This window comes from Cherax quadricarinatus, chromosome 89, assembly GCF_038502225.1.
Source record: "Cherax quadricarinatus isolate ZL_2023a chromosome 89, ASM3850222v1, whole genome shotgun sequence".
Classification (NCBI taxonomy): domain Eukaryota; kingdom Metazoa; phylum Arthropoda; class Malacostraca; order Decapoda; family Parastacidae; genus Cherax; species Cherax quadricarinatus.
Genome location: NC_091380.1, coordinates 15,252,068 through 15,266,132, shown reverse-complemented (window position 1 = coordinate 15,266,132; position 14,065 = coordinate 15,252,068). Strand labels below are relative to the sequence as shown.

General features: G+C 42.2%; 1 protein-coding gene across 3 annotated transcripts in view; it reads right to left on the bottom strand.

The window, feature by feature from the left end:
* Positions 1–14,065, bottom strand: part of LOC128697316 (centromere-associated protein E-like) — a 570,758-nt gene that overhangs the window by 43,343 nt on the left and 513,350 nt on the right. The window lies entirely within an intron of this gene.

Sequence of the window (14,065 nt, the reverse complement as noted above, 5' to 3'; positions counted from 1 at the left end):
CTCCTCCTCCTCCTTCTCCTCCTTCTCCTCCTCCTCCTCCTTCTCCTCCTCCTCCTTCTCCTCCTCCTCCTTCTCCTCGTCCTCCTTCTCCTCCTCCTTCTCCTCCTCCTTCTCCTCCTTCTTCTCCTCCTCCTTCTCCTCCTTCTTCTCCTCCTTCTTCTCCTCCTTCTTCTCCTCCTTCTCCTCCTCCTCCTCCTCCTCCTCCTCCTCCTCCTCCTGGCTCTTGACAGATGGACAGCTGCCCCCCTCGCTCCACCCTCGTTTACGTTCATCAAAGGTCAGCTCTTATCAGATGTTATCTCCCCTTATCTTGTCACTGTCATGGGCTGAACTGTTTTCATGCCTCAAGAGAACATATTATTACATATTATTATTATTAGGTATTAGGTATTATTATTATTATTATTATTATTATTATTATTATTATTATTCCTCCTCCTTCCACCTTCCTCCTCCTCCCTCCTCCTCCCTCCCTCCTTCCTCCTCCTCCCTCCCTCCTTCCTCCTCCTCCCTCCTTCCACCTCCTCCCTCCTTCCTCCTCCCTCCTTCTTCCTCCTCCCTCCTTCCTCCTCCTCCCTCCTTCCTCCTCCTCCCTCCTTCCTCCTCCTTCCTTCCTCTTCCTCCTTCCTTCCTCCTCCTCTTCCTCCTCCTCCTCTTCTTCCTCCTCCTCTTCTTCCTCCTCCTCCTCCTCTTCCTCCTCCTCCTCTTCTTCCTCCTCCTCCTCCTCCTCCATTGCTTTTGGTCTCAAACTCCTCGAAATCATGAAATTGATCTTCATTGACACTTCCGTCTGTGTCAGAGCATCACTTGGGAAGAGAAGAGTCCCAGATTTGCTGGGAAGTCACATATTTCTTACCGCTAGACATGCTGAAAAAGGACGACTGAAATGGTATTCCCACAATGCACCACTGGCTCCCCGATTTTTTTTATATGGTGCACACTGACCATGGAGACCCATTCTCTCACATGTGGGCCTACCAGCTTTCTCCTGCTTGATTTGAAGCCGCTAGAATTTATGCGTATAGATACGTCAAACACAAACACGGTATCTCCTATGACGTACATATACGACCACGACAGTCAAAGGGTTAAATTCACTCACATCATCACTAGTTGCAGGCATTTTTTTAATTAAATCCTCATGCAACTTCCTAGCCTTTTCACTTATGATCACTTGAGAGATGCTATCTCCTGCTATCTGTTTTTCATTTATCCACACCAATAAGAGTCTCTCAACATCTTGATTGCCGTTTTCTTGGACACAATAGTAGCGATGGTTGATTGGGGTTTACTATGCAACCTGGCCAGCTCGGAGACATGCACTCCACTTTCATACTTAGCAATGATCTCTTTCTTCATCTCTATAGTAATTCTCACCCTTATTCCTGTAGGGTTGGCACTAGAAGCTTTCTTGGGGCCCATGGTCACTTATTTTATAGATAAAATCACCGAAAACACTGTAATAATACGAAATGTTCCGATTGTATGCTTGGATGTTACCGCGGTGGCTGGCTGGTAAACAATACCACCGGCGGAACATGTGAGGCTGGCTCAGGCCGCACATTAGATGCGTCTCGGACGAATAGCGTTGAGCGGGTTTTTTAGCGGTATGCGAGGCAAAATCTTAGTGATAAAATGTATCGGTATGAGGATTTAACGTTATGTGATGCCAATGGTATGCAGGGATCCACTGTATATGTCTCGACGCTTTTGTTTGATGCCTTTGATATACCTTTGAAAATTTTCAAGAGTTTATCTACTCACTGAGCCCAGCCATAGGCCAGGCTCGTCTGGTACTTTCCTGGTCAACCAGGCTGTTGCTGCTGGAGGCCCACTGCCCCACATATCCATCACAACCTGGTTGATCTGGCACCTGGCGAAGATAATTCTCCAGTTTCTTCTTGAAGGCTTCTACACTTGATCTCCACATTGTTCGAGAGTATAGAACAGATCTCTTCTCCAGGCTGAGAGACTGACAACCTCAAATCTCCAACTTCAAGGGTGATGGACTGATTACATCATCTTCACATCTCTACTGCTCCTGCCTACTTTCTGTACTCGACTGAAGAAGCCTACTGTGTAGGCAAAACATTTCAGATTAACCCTTTCAGGGTTGGTGCCGTACTAGTACGCATAAATTCTAGCGCCTTCAAATATAGCAAGGGAAAGCTGGTAGGCCTACATACGAGAGAATGGGTCTATGTGGTGAGTGTGTGCAGTATAAAAAAAATCCTAAAGCACACAGTGCATAATGGGAATAAAAAAAAATCTGACGGTGTTTTTGGTTTAAAACAGCGACTTTACAGTGTATTTTCATATGCTACAAATGGTTGTATTCTAGTTTTCCTGGTCTCATTTTATAGAATGGAAGACATATTACAAAAATAGAGATGATTTTGATTGGTTTCACAAAGGAAAAGACCTTAAAATTGAGCTCAAATAGCAGAAATGTTCGATTTTTGCCAAAGTTCAAAAGTAAACAAATCATGCCATGTGTCCAATACACATCACCTGGTGAGTCTAATATTATTTCACAAGTGCGCTGATATTATTTATACCATTTCTACACTATTACAGTAGAGTGCATAACAGAAAATCTTCTATTTTGTCTGAATAAAAATTCATAGTGGAAAGCAAAAGAAATGCAAGAGGGGCCTGGAGACATGACTAATGAACAGAGAAAATGTTATTTTAGTGCCAGGAATGTCTGTCTTGTTTATTCTGGACCCTATTTGGAAATTGTCATCTTTTGAAATTTGTGTGAAATTGGCAAAATTGCCAATTTCTGACCACTTTATTGAATAGTTGAAATCGGTAAATAGGAGGTGTCTTGCACTCATTCGATAGAAAAAATGGAGTCATAGTGAAATAGTTATGATTTTTGTTGACTGGTACATTGGAATTGGACGAAAATGGGCTCAAAGTGGGTGAAATCACAGATGCATAAACATTGTCGAGACCGCTAACTTTGCCAGAGCATAATTCTGTAAGTTTTATATCAAATTTCTTACTTTTAGTGTCATTATGATAGGGAAAACATTCTCTATCATTTCATAAGAAAAAAAATAATTTTTTTTTTTAAATTTCCGACCCTAAGAACAAGTTTAGGAGAGGGTCTGCTGACCCAGAAAGGGTTAAAGATGTCTAACTGTTGCCTATGTTCCTTGCTTACCAATGTTTTAGACATGGAGTACAGTGGCCACTCGATAATTGTCGGGCTCGATAGTCGTAATTTTCGGAAATCGTCGCATTATTTTTGTCCAAACACTGGCTCGCAAATGGTCGGTTGACTCACTAATCGTCATTTATCCTGGATGCATACTTATGGCTCTGAGCTGCCTCAGCCTGCCTTCCCAGCCAGTGTGCCATTGTTTACCAGTGAGTGATGGTCCCCTCACTTGTTCATACGAAATATTTCATAATATTCCATTCATTTTAGTGCTTGCAAGTGCTAAATAAGCTACCATGGCTCCAAAGAAAGCTCTTAGTGCCAAGCCTTTGGTAAAGAAGGTGAGAAATACTATTGAATTTAAGAAAAAATCATTGAACAATATGAAAGTGGTGTACGTGTGGCCGAACTAGCCAGGATGTATAACAAACCCCATACAACCATAACTTCCATCATGGCAAAGAAAAAGGAAATCAAGGAAACTGTTGTTGCTTGGAGAAAATTGTGGCCAGATTGTGTCCACAAGAGGGATTTTGAAGGGTTTGTGGCTGACCCTGATAAGCCTATGTCAGTTGTGAAATCTATTGTGGCATTGGGGAGTTCCATGGGGTTGCATGTGAGTTTAGAGGATGTGGAAGAGTTGGTGGAGGACCACAATGAAGAGCTAACCACTGAAGAGCTGCAAGAGCTTCAGCAGGAACAGCAACAGATCGCAGCTGAGAATCTTGCTGCAGAGGAGGAGGAAGAGAGATGGAAGAAGGTGCCTTCTTCAGAAAATAAGGAGATTTTTGAAATGTGGGGTAGGATGGAAAGATTTATGGAGAAACATCACACTGAGAAGGATGTTGCAAGCCATATTGGCAACTTGTGCAGTGACAGAGTTTGGCCCATTTTAGGGAAGTTTTAAAGAGATGCCAGAAACAGAGCTCTGTTTACCTGGAGTTTACCTGGAGAGAGTTCCGGGGGTCAACGCCCCCGCGGCCCGGTCTGAGACCAGGCCTCCTGGTGGATCAGAGCCTGATCAGCCAGGCTGTTGCTGCTGGCTGCACGCAAACCAACATACGAGCCACAGCCCGGCTGATCCGGAACTGACTTTAGGTGCTTGTCCAGTGCCAGCTTGAAGACTGCCAGGGGTCTGTTGGTAATCCCCCTTATGTGTGCTGGGAGGCAGTTGAACAGTCTCGGGCCCCTGACACTTATTGTATGGTCTCTTAACGTGCTAGTGGCACCCCTGCTTTTCATTGGGGGGATGGTGCATCGTCTGCCAAGTCTTTTGCTTTCGTAGTGGGTGATTTTCGTGTGCAAGTTCGGTACTAGTCCCTCTAGGATTTTCCAGGTGTATATAATCATGTATCTCTCCCTCCTGCGTTCCAGGGAATACAGGTTTAGGAACCTCAAGCGCTCCCAATAATTGAGGTGTTTTATCTCCGTTATGCGCGCCGTGAAAGTTCTCTGTACATTTTCTAGGTCGGCAATTTCACCTGCCTTGAAAGGTGCTGTTAGTGTGCAGCAATATTCCAGCCTAGATAGAACAAGTGACCTGAAGAGTGTCATCATGGGCTTGGCCTCCCTAGTTTTGAAGGTTCTCATTATCCATCCTGTCATTTTTCTAGCAGATGCGATTGATACAGTGTTATGGTCCTTGAAGGTAAGATCCTCCGACATGATCACTCCCAGGTCTTTGACGTTGGTGTTTCGCTCTATTTTGTGGCCAGAATTTGTTTTGTACTCTGATGAAGATTTAATTTCCTCATGTTTACCATATCTGAGTAATTGAAATTTCTCATCGTTGAACTTCATATTGTTTTCTGCAGCCCACTGAAAGATTTGGTTGATGTCTGCCTGGAGCTTTGCAGTGTCTGCAATGGAAGACACTGTCATGCAGATTCGGGTGTCATCTGCAAAGGAAGACACGGTGCTGTGGCTGACATCCTTGTCTATGTCGGATATAAGGATGAGGAACAAGATGGGAGCGAGTACTGTGCCTTGTGGAACAGAGCTTTTCACCGTAGCTGCCTCGGACTTTACTCTGTTGACGACTACTCTCTGTGTTCTGTTAGTGAGGAAATTATAGATCCATCGACCGACTTTTCCTGTTATTCCTTTAGCACGCATTTTGTGCGCTATTACGCCATGGTCACACTTGTCGAAGGCTTTTGCAAAGTCTGTATATATTACATCTGCATTCTTTTTGTCTTCTAGTGCATTTAGGACCTTGTCGTAGTGGTCCAATAGTTGAGACAGACAGGAGCGACCTGTTCTAAACCCATGTTGCCCTGGGTTGTGTAACTGATGGGTTTCTAGATGCGTGGTGATCTTGCTTCTTAGGACCCTTTCAAAGATTTTTATGATATGGGATGTTAGTGCTATTGGTCTGTAGTTCTTTGCTGTTGCTTTACTGCCCCCTTTGTGGAGTGGGGCTATGTCTGTTGTTTTTAGTAACTGTGGGACGACCCCCGTGTCCATGCTCCCTCTCCATAGGATGGAAAAGGCTCGTGATAGGGGCTTCTTGCAGTTCTTGATGAACACAGAGTTCCATGAGTCTGGCCCTGGGGCAGAGTGCATGGGCATGTCATTTATCGCCTGTTCGAAGTCATTTGGCGTCAGGATAACATCGGATAGGCTTGTGTTAATCAAATTTTGTGGCTCTCTCATAAAAAAATCATTTTGATCTTCGACTCTCAGTCTGGTTAGCGGCTTGCTAAAAACTGAGTCATATTGGGACTTGAGTAGCTCACTCATTTCCTTGTTGTCATCTGTGTAGGACCCATCTTGTTTAAGTAGGGGCCCAATACTGGACGTTGTTCTCGATTTTGATTTGGCATAGGAGAAGAAATACTTTGGGTTTCTTTCGATTTCATTTATGGCTTTTAGTTCTTCCCGCGATTCCTGACTCCTAAAGGATTCTTTTAGCTTAAGTTCGATGCTTGCTATTTCTCTGACCAGTGTCTCCCTACGCATTTCAGATATATTGACCTCTTTTAGCCGCTCTGTTATTCTTTTCCGTCGCCTGTAAAGGGAGCGCCTGTCTCTTTCTGTTTTACATCTACTCCTCCTTTTTCTTAGAGGAATAAGCCTTGTGCATACATCGAGTGCTACCGAGTTAATCTGTTCTAGGCATAAGTTGGGGTCTGTGTTGCTTAGTATATCTTCCCAGCTTATATCGGTTAGGACTTGGTTTACTTGGTCCCACTTTATGTTTTTGTTATTGAAGTTGAATTTGGTGAATGCTCCCTTGTGACTAATCTCATTATGTCGGTCTGGGGCTCCGCGCATACATGACTGAACCTCAATTATGTTGTGATCTGAGTATATTGTTTTTGATATGGTGATATTTCTTATCAGATCATCATTGTTAGTGAAGATGAGGTCTAGTGTATTCTCCAGTCTAGTAGGCTCTATTATTTGCTGGTTTAAATTGAATTTTGTGCAGAGATTTAAAAGCTCGCGTGAGTGTGAGTTTTCATCAGAGCTGCCTCCTGGTGTTATTACTGCAACAATATTATTTGCTATATTCCTCCATTTTAGGTGCCTTAAGTTGAAATCCCCCAGGAGCAAGATGTTGGGTGCAGGAGCTGGAAGGTTTTCCAGACAGTGGTCAATTTTTAACAGCTGTTCCTGGAATTGCTGGGATGTTGCATCCGGAGGCAGGACAGGACTTCAGTGACTCTCAAGCTGGTCCTAGTGGCATTAAGAAACAGAGAAGAGAAGTATGTAACCCCAGAAAAGGACTTGGTACCTGAGGTGTTGATGGAAGGGGATTCCCCTTCCAAGCAGTAACTAATCCAATCTCTCTCCTCCTCCAGTCTTCTGTACACTAAGAAGAATTGCCAATAAAGGTAAGTGTTATGCTGTTAATGTTTCATTCACTATGCCCCATTATACTGTTTATTTACTACATCTATATTTCATGTAAAAAAAAATTTTGTTTTAATATTTCTGGGTGTCAGGAATGGATTAATTGTATTTACACTATTTCTTATGGGGAAAATTTATTCGAAAATCATCTATTTCGATAACTGTCACACTTCCAGGAATGGATTAATGACGATAAATGAGGGACCACTGTATATATGAAACTCTTTGAAGCAAGGTGTAAGATGAGTGTCACTCCACTGCTGACAGAGCAGCAGTTCAGTGACACTTGATGATGATGCACTGCTCCAGAGAACCTTGGCTTTATTTGTTTTCACTATTATACAGTAGACCATCATTTAACACGGTAGTTATGTTCCTGATAACACTATGTTAGGTAAAAACCATGTTAGATGAACTGAAGAACTTACTAGAAAAATAGGGTTACATTCCTGTGTGCCCCAAAAAATAGGTAGTAGGTTGGTAGACAGCAACCACCCAGGGAAGTACTACCGTCCTGCCAGATGACTGTGAAACAAAAACCTGTAATTGTTTTGCATGATGGTAGGATTGCTGGTTTCTTTTTCTGTCTCATAAACACGCTAAGATAACAGGGATATCTTGCTACTCCTACTAACACTTTGGTCACACTTCACAGACACGCACATGCATATATATATATACATACATCAAGGTTTTTCTCCTTTTTCTAAATAGCTCTTGTTCTTTTTTATTTCTTCTATTGTCCATGGGGAAGTGGAAAAGAATCTTTCCTCCGTAAGCCATGCGTGTCGTATGAGGCGACTAAAATGCCGGGAGCAATGGGCTAGTAACCCCTTCTCCTGTATACAATTACTAAAAAAGAGAAGAAGAAAAACTTTATAAAACTGGGTTGCTTAAATGTGCGTGGATGTAGTGCGGATGACAAGAAACAGATGATTGCTGATGTTATGAATGAAAAGAAGTTGGATGTCCTGGCCCTAAGCGAAACAAAGCTGAAGGGGGTAGGAGAGTTTCAGTGGGGGGAAATAAATGGGATTAAATCTGGAGTATCTGAGAGAGTTAGAGCAAAGGAAGGGGTAGCAGTAATGTTAAATGATCAGTTATGGAAGGAGAAAAGAGAATATGAATGTGTAAATTCAAGAATTATGTGGATTAAAGTAAAGGTTGGATGCGAGAAGTGGGTCATAATAAGCGTGTATGCACCTGGAGAAGAGAGGAATGCAGAGGAGAGAGAGAGATTTTGGGAGATGTTAAGTGAATGTATAGGAGCCTTTGAACCAAGTGAGAGAGTAATTGTGGTAGGGGACTTGAATGCTAAAGTAGGAGAAACTTTTAGAGAGGGTGTGGTAGGTAAGTTTGGGGTGCCAGGTGTAAATGATAATGGGAGCCCTTTGATTGAACTTTGTATAGAAAGGGGTTTAGTTATAGGTAATACATATTTTAAGAAAAAGAGGATAAATAAGTATACACGATATGATGTAGGGCGAAATGACAGTAGTTTGTTGGATTATGTATTGGTAGATAAAAGACTGTTGAGTAGACTTCAGGATGTACATGTTTATAGAGGGGCCACAGATATATCAGATCACTTTCTAGTTGTAGCTACACTGAGAGTAAAAGGTAGATGGGATACAAGGAGAATAGAAGCATCAGGGAAGAGAGAGGTGAAGGTTTATAAACTAAAAGAGGAGGCAGTTAGGGTAAGATATAAACAGCTATTGGAGGATAGATGGGCTAATGAGAGCATAGGCAATGGGGTCGAAGAGGTATGGGGTAGGTTTAAAAATGTAGTGTTAGAGTGTTCAGCAGAAGTTTGTGGTTACAGGAAAGTGGGTGCAGGAGGGAAGAGGAGCGATTGGTGGAATGATGATGTAAAGAGAGTAGTAAGGGAGAAAAAGTTAGCATATGAGAAGTTTTTACAAAGTAGAAGTGATGCAAGGAGGGAAGAGTATATGGAGAAAAAGAGAGAGGTTAAGAGAGTGGTGAAGCAATGTAAAAAGAGAGCAAATGAGAGAGTGGGTGAGATGTTATCAACAAATTTTGTTGAAAATAAGAAAAAGTTTTGGAGTGAGATTAACAAGTTAAGAAAGCCTAGAGAACAAATGGATTTGTCAGTTAAAAATAGGAGAGGAGAGTTATTAAATGGAGAGTTAGAGGTATTGGGAAGATGGAAGGAATATTTTGAGGAATTGTTAAATGTTGATGAAGATAGGGAAGCTGTGATTTCGTGTATAGGGCAAGGAGGAATAACATCTTGTAGGAGTGAGGAAGAGCCAGTTGTGAGTGTGGGGGAAGTTCGTGAGGCAGTAGGTAAAATGAAAGGGGGTAAGGCAGCCGGGATTGATGGGATAAAGATAGAAATGTTAAAAGCAGGTGGGGATATAGTTTTGGAGTGGTTGGTGCAATTGTTTAATAAATGTATGGAAGAGGGTAAGGTACCTAGGGATTGGCAGAGAGCATGCATAGTTCCTTTGTATAAAGGCAAAGGGGATAAAAGAGAGTGCAAAAATTATAGGGGGATAAGTCTGTTGAGTGTACCTGGTAAAGTGTATGGTAGAGTTATAATTGAAAGAATTAAGAGTAAGACGGAGAATAGGATAGCAGATGAACAAGGAGGCTTTAGGAAAGGTAGGGGGTGTGTGGACCAGGTGTTTACAGTGAAATATATAAGTGAACAGTATTTAGATAAGGCTAAAGAGGTCTTTGTGGCATTTATGGATTTGGAAAAGGCGTATGACAGGGTGGATAGGGGGGCAATGTGGCAGATGTTGCAAGTGTATGGTGTAGGAGGTAGGTTACTGAAAGCAGTGAAGAGTTTTTACGAGGATAGTGAGGCTCAAGTTAGAGTATGTAGGAAAGAGGGAAATTTTTTCCCAGTAAAAGTAGGCCTTAGACAAGGATGTGTGATGTCACCGTGGTTGTTTAATATATTTATAGATGGGGTTGTAAGAGAAGTAAATGCGAGGGTCTTGGCAAGAGGCGTGGAGTTAAAAGATAAAGAATCACACACAAAGTGGGAGTTGTCACAGCTGCTCTTTGCTGATGACACTGTGCTCTTGGGAGATTCTGAAGAGAAGTTGCAGAGATTGGTGGATGAATTTGGTAGGGTGTGCAAAAGAAGAAAATTAAAGGTGAATACAGGAAAGAGTAAGGTTATGAGGATAACAAAAAGATTAGGTGATGAAAGATTGAATATCAGATTGGAGGGAGAGAGTATGGAGGAGGTGAACGTATTCAGATATTTGGGAGTGGACGTGTCAGCGGATGGGTCTATGAAAGATGAGGTGAATCATAGAATTGATGAGGGAAAAAGAGTGAGTGGTGCACTTAGGAGTCTGTGGAGACAAAGAAATTTGTCCTTGGAGGCAAAGAGGGGAATGTATGAGAGTATAGTTTTACCAACGCTCTTATATGGGTGTGAAGCGTGGGTGATGAATGTTGCAGCGAGGAGAAGGCTGGAGGCAGTGGAGATGTCATGTCTGAGGGCAATGTGTGGTGTGAATATAATGCAGAGAATTCGTAGTTTGGAAGTTAGGAGGAGGTGCGGGATTACCAAAACTGTTGTCCAGAGGGCTGAGGAAGGGTTGTTGAGGTGGTTCGGACATGTAGAGAGAATGGAGCGAAACAGAATGACTTCAAGAGTGTATCAGTCTGTAGTGGAAGGAAGGCGGGGTAGGGGTCGGCCTAGGAAGGGTTGGAGGGAGGGGGTAAAGGAGGTTTTGTGTGCGAGGGGCTTGGACTTCCAGCAGGCATGCGTGAGCGTGTTTGATAGGAGTGAATGGAGACAAATGGTTTTTAATACTTGACGTGCTGTTGGAGTGTGAGCAAAGTAACATTTATGAAGGGATTCAGGGAAACCGGCTGGCCGGACTTGAGTCCTGGAGATGCGAAGTACAGTGCCTGCACTCTGAAGGAGGGGTGTTAATGTTGCAGTTTAAAAACTGTAGTGTAAAGCACCCTTCTGGCAAGACAGTGATGGAGTGAATGATGGTGAAAGTTTTTCTTTTTCGGGCCACCCTGCCTTGGTGGGAATCGGCCGGTGTGATAATAAAATAAAAATAAATATTTCATGTAAAAAAAAATTTTGTTTTAATATTTCTGGGTGTCAGGAATGGATTAATTGTATTTACACTATTTCTTATGGGGAAAATTTATTCGAAAATCATCTATTTCGATAACTGTCACACTTCCAGGAATGGATTAATGACGATAAATGAGGGACCACTGTATATATGAAACTCTTTGAAGCAAGGTGTAAGATGAGTGTCACTCCACTGCTGACAGTGCAGCAGTTCTGTGACACTTGATGATGATGCACTGCTCCAGAGAACCTTGGCTTTATTTGTTTTCACTATTATACAGTAGACCATCATTTAACACGGTAGTTATGTTCCTGATAACACTATGTTAGGTAAAAACCTTGTTAGATGAACTGAAGAACTTACTAGAAAAATAGGGTTACATTCCTGTGTGCCCCAAAAAAGCCAAACAACTTTTTTTTAGACCTCCACATCTTACAAAAATAAAAGTGAATATGTAATTGTAGTTCACTGTTATGATGTATTATGTTGTTTTTACTGCTTAAGACTACAAATGTAACAGAAATAACATTAATGTTTCCTTAAATTGTGAGTGCTGGTGTTTGTGGATGATTGTGAAGAGTGGAGAGTTATGCTGTGGCCCTACTGGGCTGAGGTGGATGGTAGAGGTTCTGGTACTGAAGTTGATGGTTGTACTGGAGTGTCTGACTTGAAGTCATTCAGTGAGTCAAGTGATTCAGTGAGTCAAGTGATTCAGTAAGTCAGTCAAGTGATTCAGTAAGTCAGTTAAGTCATTCAGTAAGTCAGTCAAGTCATTCAGTAAGGCAGTCAAATCATTCAGTAAGTCAGTCAAGTCATTCAGTAAGTCAGTCAAGTCATTCAGTAAGTCAGTCAAGTCATTCAGTAAGTCAGTCAAGTCATTCAGTAAGTCAGTCAAGTCATTCAGCAAGTCAGTCAAGTTGTTCAGTAAGTCAGTCAAGTTGTTCAGTAAGTCAGTCAAGTCATTCAGTAAGGCAGTCAAGTCATTCAATAAGTCAGTTAAGTTGTTCAGTAAGGCAGTCAAATCATTCAGTAAGTCAGTCAAGTCATTCAGTAAGTCAGTCAAGTCATTCAGTAAGTCAGTCAAGTCATTCAGTAAGTCAGTCAAGTCATTCAGTAAGTCAGTCAAGGCATTCAGTAAGTCAGTCAAGTCATTCAGTAAGTCAGTCAAGTCATTCAGTAAGTCAGTCAAGTTCAGTAAGCCAGTCAAGTTGTTCAGTAAGTCAGTCAAATCATTCAGTCAGTCATTCAGTAAGTCAGTCAGTAAGTCAGTCAGTCAGTCATTCAGTAAGTCAGTCAGTCACACAAACTTATGATTACATCTTTTTATGTGTACAAAGTAACACTTCATTATGGGAACGGGATGTCTTGTCTAATATCTTTGTTTCCTTCATTAATTCTAAGACTTAATTAAATGCTTGCACCTTTTCTTGCCACTTTGAGCAACACTGGTATGCTTTCTGGGTGTCATGATTGCTTGGAAGATACAAGATATAGCAATTCAAAGATCAAAACATAATTCACAATCAAAAGCTTGTAACAGAGAAGTTGGACTGGACACGTATGAAGTATGAATGCTAGGATGGCGGGGTGGTGTAGGGGAGGCTGGAGACGGCGGGAGGTCTTCCCCGCTGAACCACAACATGGCAGCCGCTTGAGGAAAATAGAAGTTTTTTTTTTTCCTTCCAGCAAACTGAACCTTGTTAAATTTATCATATGACATGTTACATAAAATTGTGCCACAATTCTTCAATCGAGCTATACCCAAATTGTGCCAAATAAACTCATGCTAAATGACAGTCTAATGTACATTAAACATGTAACATGCCTATCTGTCTGCTTGTCTGTCTTTCTGTCTGCCTATGTGTCTTCCAGTCTCTCTGTCTGTTTTTGTCTATTTCTGTATCAGACAGAAAGCTGCTCATGAACCAACACATATTACACACGATGCAGAGTCGTCACGTCTGATTCCTGATCAAGTGAAAAATGTATATTGCTTGCCAGTCATGCTTATTATGCTTCATATCTACAAGCACAGTATCACACTTCGTCTGGATTTTTTGGGGTTATCCTAGGTAATTTACACTTTGTATGATAACTGTACTTACGTGTACCTGTGAGATACAGGGAGAGACAGAGACAGAGATATATACAAACAGAGATAGGCAGAGATATAAGCAAATAGAGATAGATACAGACAGACAGACAGACATTTACAGACAAAAATAGATACAGACAGGAGTAGAGACAACCAAAGTCAATCAGCCACCCACCCACCTACCCGGCCAGCCAGCCAACCACCCGGCCAGCCAGCCAGCCAGCCTGCCAGCCTGCCAGCCAGCCAGCCAGCCAGCCAGCCAGCCAGCCAGCCTGCCAGCCAGCCAGCCAGCCAGCCAGCCAGCCAGCCAGCCAGCCAGCCAGCCAGCCAGCCTGCTGAACATGTATTACACATTCCAGAATTATTTCTCTTTACTTAGGACATAGGCTATAGGACATTCTAGCAGGATGACACTACCAGTGGTATTAAAAATGAAAGGATGTTGCACAAATGTTGCACCTGGGTTATTATTGAGGTTTTTGATATTTCCTCATCCACTTGTGGAAACATCCATCTCAAAGTCACTAAACTCAGGGTCAACTCCTCTTAATAGGGAAGTGCTAATATGACATGACATCAGTGAATCCCTGGTGTTTGCCATGTTCTTTGTTCTAGATGGCACTCAATTGAACTGGTGCTCCCACAAGGTACTAAGTGGTCCCAGATTTTTTAATACTGCTCACACCAGGTGCTAAGACCCATTCTATACTGACCAGGCATTCCAGGTCAATTGAGGGAAATTTGGAGGCAGGAAAGATAAAACGTTGATCTACATTTGGAGCACCAGCAGTAACAAAGTAGATCTACATATGGACAGTTAACAGTTTAAATATTATGTATTACATTTGGGAGTGGGAGCCA